This window comes from Nannospalax galili, unplaced genomic scaffold, assembly GCF_000622305.1.
Source record: "Nannospalax galili isolate Female #2095 unplaced genomic scaffold, S.galili_v1.0 scaffold1052, whole genome shotgun sequence".
Taxonomy (NCBI): Eukaryota; Metazoa; Chordata; class Mammalia; order Rodentia; family Spalacidae; genus Nannospalax; species Nannospalax galili.
The window spans coordinates 216,279-222,383 of NW_008330624.1; positions in this window are offsets into that span (position 1 = coordinate 216,279).

Consider the following 6,105-nt stretch of genomic DNA (forward strand, 5'->3'; position numbering starts at 1 on the left):
GAGAGAGAGAGAGAGAAACTAGAGCACAGAGATATGAAAAATGTACAGGTTGGTGAAGACAGTTTGGTGCAGACAAGGAGATGTGAAAGGAGCTGTAGTTGCTTAAGGGATTAGTCTTATTAAAAAGAAACTCAGTGCTCTTCACTAGGACAATAGAAAAGGTTCCCATAGGAGAGACTCCCAGCCATCCCATCAAAGGCTCCAACTCATGAAGATGCAAATTTATTTGAAAGGAAAAGCTGAACTGAGAATCCTGATGAATTCCTTAAAAACTCAAAATCAAGGACTGAAGAGATGGCTCAGTGGTTAAGAGCACTGACTGCTCTTTCAGAGGACCTGGGTTAAATTCCCAACACCCACATGGTGGCTAACATCTATCCTTAACTCCAGTTCCAGGGGAATCCAATACCTTCATCTGACCTCTTCAAGCACTGCACAACAAGGGTACATTTACATACATGCAGGCAATACACTCACAAATAAAAATAATACATTTTAATTTTTTATAATAATGAATGGGTTCCTTCAAAACAACTGCCTTGATAATCATTTTCTTGAGGGTAAATAGAGGCTATTTTGGCTGTGATATAAGGGGACCAAACTACATCTCAGTCTGCCAACAAATTTGAGCAGGCAATTCATATCAGGGTCAAATCCCTTTCAAGGACAACTTGAAAGGCGATTGCATGAGCTGTGAAAGTGAAACAAAATATTCGTAGCAACCACAGGATGGTGGGGACATCAGAACTGAGGGGTGTATGGTGAAGATAACTGCAGACGTAGAGCAAAACCTGAATTCAGCAGCTTTCTAGAAACTTCATGCAAGTCTCCAGACCTCCCACCACTCTTACACATTTTTCGTGCCTACAAAACCAGAAGCATGTGGATGCTGCTGCTGAGTTCTACCGCCGTATCAAGATATATCCTGGATCCGCTGGATTACAGCTGCAGCAGCCTCTGTGCCTTTGAGGTTGACCCTGGGAAAATGCTTCCCTGAGTGACAGTCTGGGAGCATTAATTGCCTTCTCTGCACCTTCTTCATCTGCAACTTTAAAGATTCATTATTAATTTTTATTTTATGTGTGTGTGTGTCTACATGTATGCATGTGTACCACATGTGTGCCTGGTATCTGTGAAGGCCAGAAGGAGGTGTTGGATCTTCTGAAACCAGAGTTCCAGGTAGTTGTGAGCCACCAGATGTGGGTCCAGAACTGAACCCGAGTCCTCTACAAGGGGAGCAAATATTCTTAACTAATTAGCCCTCTCTCCAGCTTCACTGTCTTCAACTTCAAACTTTCTATGCTTCTTTCTTTGCCAAACTGCACATTTTTCATCTTTCCACTCTCACTGTAGGCCAGAGCAATAAACAGTAATTATTATACATCCTGGATGGTTTCTTGTCTTAAAATGTCCTCCACCAAAAAAACTAGTCTGTTACTTTTGAATTTAGTCTTTCTCAAGTTTTCAGAACATGGACATTAAGGAGCCCGATTTTTAAAAACAAATTGTAACATGAATAACCTCTGTCCCAATGCTTGACAGAGTTCTTGTTCGCCTCTTGTTGCAGGTTTCCTCGTGGGTCCAGCCCACAAGGGACTGCAAGGAACAAGGGTTCTGGCCGAGGTAGAGGTGAGTGGTGCAGAATCAACACACAGACTCTGGGAGCCTGATGAGAGCAGGCACTAGGCAAGGTGCTGCAGACTCTTTATTGCTGGGAAGCGCAAGCCTTGTACACCTCTCCCCCTGCCCCCAGTGTCCCATAAGCTGGTGTGTCACTTCCTGATAGATCCCCTCATCCAAGCATGATCTCCTCATCTGGGCAGATCATAGGTTGGCTATTTTGCCGAAGCGTGGGCTGCGCTGTCAAAGTGGAAGCTGTGTTCTCCTAGTGCAGCTTGTGCTTAAGCCTGGCACTTCCTCTCCTACATATCCATCCTTTTTTATTATAGAAAGGTCAGTGAGAGCCAAGGTTCTTTGCCTCAACATAGTTGACCCCACCTCAGAGGGCACCCAGCTTGATGGACTGTGCCTGTCTTAGGTTGTCCTGACCATCAGGATCTTACCTGTCATTGGCTACCAGTCCTCGAAGGGTGTGATCTCTGGCATGACCATGTGAGGGAGGAGGAGGGCAAGAAGTTACACAACCGCTTCTCAGATATCAGCAAGCCAGACCTGCTGGACCTTCGGCGGGGGGGGAGGGGTCGAAGTCTGGATCCTCGAGTGTCTTGAGAATCTGATACACCAAGTAATTTACTTGGTTTTGTCTGAGGAAGCGTAGAACAAGGCATTTTATGAGCAAGAAAAGAATTAAGACTATGATACCCAAGAGTAAATAAGTAACGATCCATGAAGGGTCAAACAAAGCTTTTAAGTTCGACCAAAGTTTGTCAAAGAACCCAGAGTTTATATCTAACATCTGAGCTTGTGTATAATTTAGGGAGATGATCTGGTCAGTGAGCAAGGTGGAGCAGTTGAGAAACTTTTGGCTCCAGTGGCCATGGATGTACTGTGAGAGTTCCATCTTACCCTAGTGAGATTATCTACTTTGTAATTTGTGAGACACAGGGCTTCCAACTGTGGGTGAAAAGGCCATTAGCATCATTTGTTTGATTATTGCCATCTCCTCCCCAAAGAGGTCTATCTGTTGTTGGATGACAGAAACAGCCTGGAAGAGGTTTTGATTAATAAGAGATTGAGTGTGTAAGGCCACAGAGGTTTTGGATATGACCTCATTGAGTGTTTCCACAGTAGTGGAAGATTGAGTGATAGCAACAGCAGCAGTGGCGTCAGCCCCTGAGAAAAGGATAATGGCAATGACAATTGCCATGGTAATACCAAAATCTCTCTTGACCTGGGGGAAGGGCTGGATAGCCACCTGTTTCATGAGGGTGACAGCATGGAAATGAGTGGCATTAGGAACAGGAACCCAGATTGCTGCAGGTTCATGCACAAAGAGAGCAAGAGAGGCGAGGAAAATCCAGCATGCTGAGAGAGTGCAGTTAATGAGGAAGCAGTTAAGGGTATCCCCTGGGTCATTCAAGAAATTAGCAAGGAGCAGAGCAAATGGTGGTCAAACACAAACAGGCAAGGAGATTGAATGGGAGATGGAATACCAAAGGTATGTTTGATTCCCCAGGAGGAAACAAATTTATTGAATTCTTGAGAGGAATAAGTGGGCCCATTATCAGTCTTAAGTGCCCAGGATATGCCCATGATTAGCATGGCGGACTTTATAGTTTTAATGGCATGCGTAGTCTTTTCCCCTGAGAGACCTAAAGCATAAGTAAGGGAAGAGCATGTGTCAACTATAACATGAATGAATCTCAGTTTCCCAAAAGGGGGGTAGTGAGTCACATCCATCTGCCAAATGGCATTGGGTATCAAACCATGGGATTCACTCCTCCCCTGTTAAGGGGCCCAAGAGGCATAAGCAGGACATAGGTAGCACATGAGCAGACCAGGTGCTTGCATTGGGACATAGGGATTTTTGGGAGCAGTTTATGAATACTCTGAGGGGACAGGTGGAATTGTTGATGTAAAGCCCTTGCTTGTTCTAACAGGCTAGACTGGACTGTCATGATAAGGGCATCTTTGGCAGCATTTCCCTGAGCTAGGATATCAGGAAGTACAGTATGTGAGAGGATTTTTTGAGCGAAGAACTTGCTCAAAATATGGGGAGTCAGGGCCTGATTAGTTGGTGGCTTTTAGGATGAGTGCAAGGTCAGTGAGAGGGGTGGGGGACCCATGGCTGTTGTGCAGCATTGGGGCCTACATTAACGAGAAAGGCAGACATGGTCGGCAAGGGTCAGGAAGGGATGGGCTGGCTATGTAGAAGGTGAAGGGCAGGCCAAGAAGAAATAGCCACAGGTAGAGGTGCAGCACATTCAGGATGTGGCCTGGTGCGGGTCGCTCAGCGAGTCCCACACCTCCTGCTGGAGGATCTACAGAGTCTGTGATCCCATCCCCATTTGGCTCAGCCTCAGCCACTGTTGCCTTCCATGGCCAGGACCCCAGCTCTGCCTCCTTGCCTGCACTGCTGAGGCCCTTCTAACCACTGCCCAATCTCCTGGAGAGTGGCCAGGCATGCAGGGGTCGTTGCTGCTATGGGAGGAGGAGGCTGTGAGCTGGGAGGAGGAGATGGTGGAGGTAATTATGGCTAGAGATGCAGAGGGGAAAGGGGAGCACAATAGCTTTGGGTTCTCTATTGAAGGTTTTTCGAGCTAGTCACAAAAGCAAACAAGGACCTTGAGTCACTCTGATGTAAACTGTCCTGACATGAAAAGGTGTATTGGATCCAAATGTCTTGAGGTTAGTGAGGTACTTCTGAAGGCTGTTACACCTCCAGCTGTATACTCACATGGTGTCTCCAGGACAGGCAACAGGATGACCAGAAGCCTGGGCTCTGAGTTCTGGGTGGTTCAGTCCTTATGTGAACTCACCTGGATGAGCCTAGAAGGAATAGGAGCTGACATGGGCTTTGGGACCACATGGTGGAGTGTGCCTTTGTGATTTAACAACAAATATGATAAACAGGGTAGAGAGGACAGAGGAGGAGGACACTCATTCACCCTCCAACAGCCAAATGGACAGGCAAAGCCTGGGGCCTATTCACTGAACCAATCGAAGTTGGGGGTGTCGCCAACACCAGGCACGGGGGTGGGTAACCTTGTTAGGAGGCCAGCTGTTGCAGGTCTTGTCATCGGACCAGCCCATGAGAGACTGCAAGGAACAAGAGTTCTGGCTGAGGTGGGGGTGAGTGGTGCAGAATCAACACACAGACTCTGGGAGCCTGATGAGAGCAGGCACTAGGCAAGACGCAGCAGACTCTTTATTGCTGGGAAGTGCAAGCCTTATATACCTCTCCCCCTGGCCCCAGTGTCCCATAAGCTGGTGTGTCGCTTCCTGATAGATCCCCTCATCCAGGCAGGATACCCTCATCTGGGCAGATCATAGGTTGGCTATTTTGCGGAAGCATGGGCTGAGCTCTCAAAACGGAAGCTGTGTCCTCTTAGTGCAGCCTGTGCTTAGGCCTGGCACTTCCTCTCTTACACCCTGTGAAACTTTAGGGGCACCATCTCTATTGTCTACACCTCAAGTCTTGCAAATTCCCCCCAGATGGCGCATTAAATTCTGCTTACATCAGTCTAGGGCATCTCTGAAGCTCCAAACTTCTCTATTCTCTATTCAGTTAAACCTTCTTGGAAATTCTCTCATGGACCACTCATGGGTGTATTTCCATGGAGATTCTAAATCCATCAAGTTAAGAATTTAGATTAATCATTGCATTCAGTATTATTATTGTGTGTGTTGAACCATCCTTGTGTTTCTACAATAAGCCCTACTTCATCATGTATGATCTTTTTCATATGTTGCTCAATTTGGTTTGTAAGAATTTTAAGCATTTATATGTACATTTATCAAAGATATTGTCCTGTATTTTTCATATTTTGTTATGTCTATATACAGACTATTTGAAGGTGTTTTCCCCTATTTTTTAATTTAATTTTGTTTTTTATTTATTTATTTTTTTTTCTGAAACAGGTCTCCCTGTAGCTACAGCTGGCCTGGAACTAACTATATAGGCCAAACTGGTCTTGATCTCATAGAGATCAACCTGCTTCTGCTTCCCAAGTGTTGATGTGCCAGTGTGCCTTCTCCCTTTATGTTGAATGTAATACTTTGATGAGTATTGTGTTGGAACTTCTTTGAGAGTGTGATGGAAGTAGTAGTGAATTCATCTGCTCCTGGGTTTTTCATGGCTGGGAGAATTTTATTACTGTTTAATCTCATTGCTATTGATTTATTTAGTTTTTGTTTGGGTTCAATTTTGGTAGACCATATGTGTGTAGAAATTTATCCTTTTCATCTAGATTTTGCAACTTTTTTGGAGTATAAGTTTTCAATATTATAACCTAATGAACCTCTTGCTCTCATTTGGTTTTTTTGGAAATCCATTTTTGATCTGTAGTGGTAATCATGTCTCTCTTTTAGGTAGTGTGACAAAAATGTATGTCAAGGTTTTGTCTTTTCAATGAAACAACTGTTTGTTTCATTGATGCTTTGAATGTTCTAAGTTTCCATTTTAGCAATTTCAGATCTGATTTA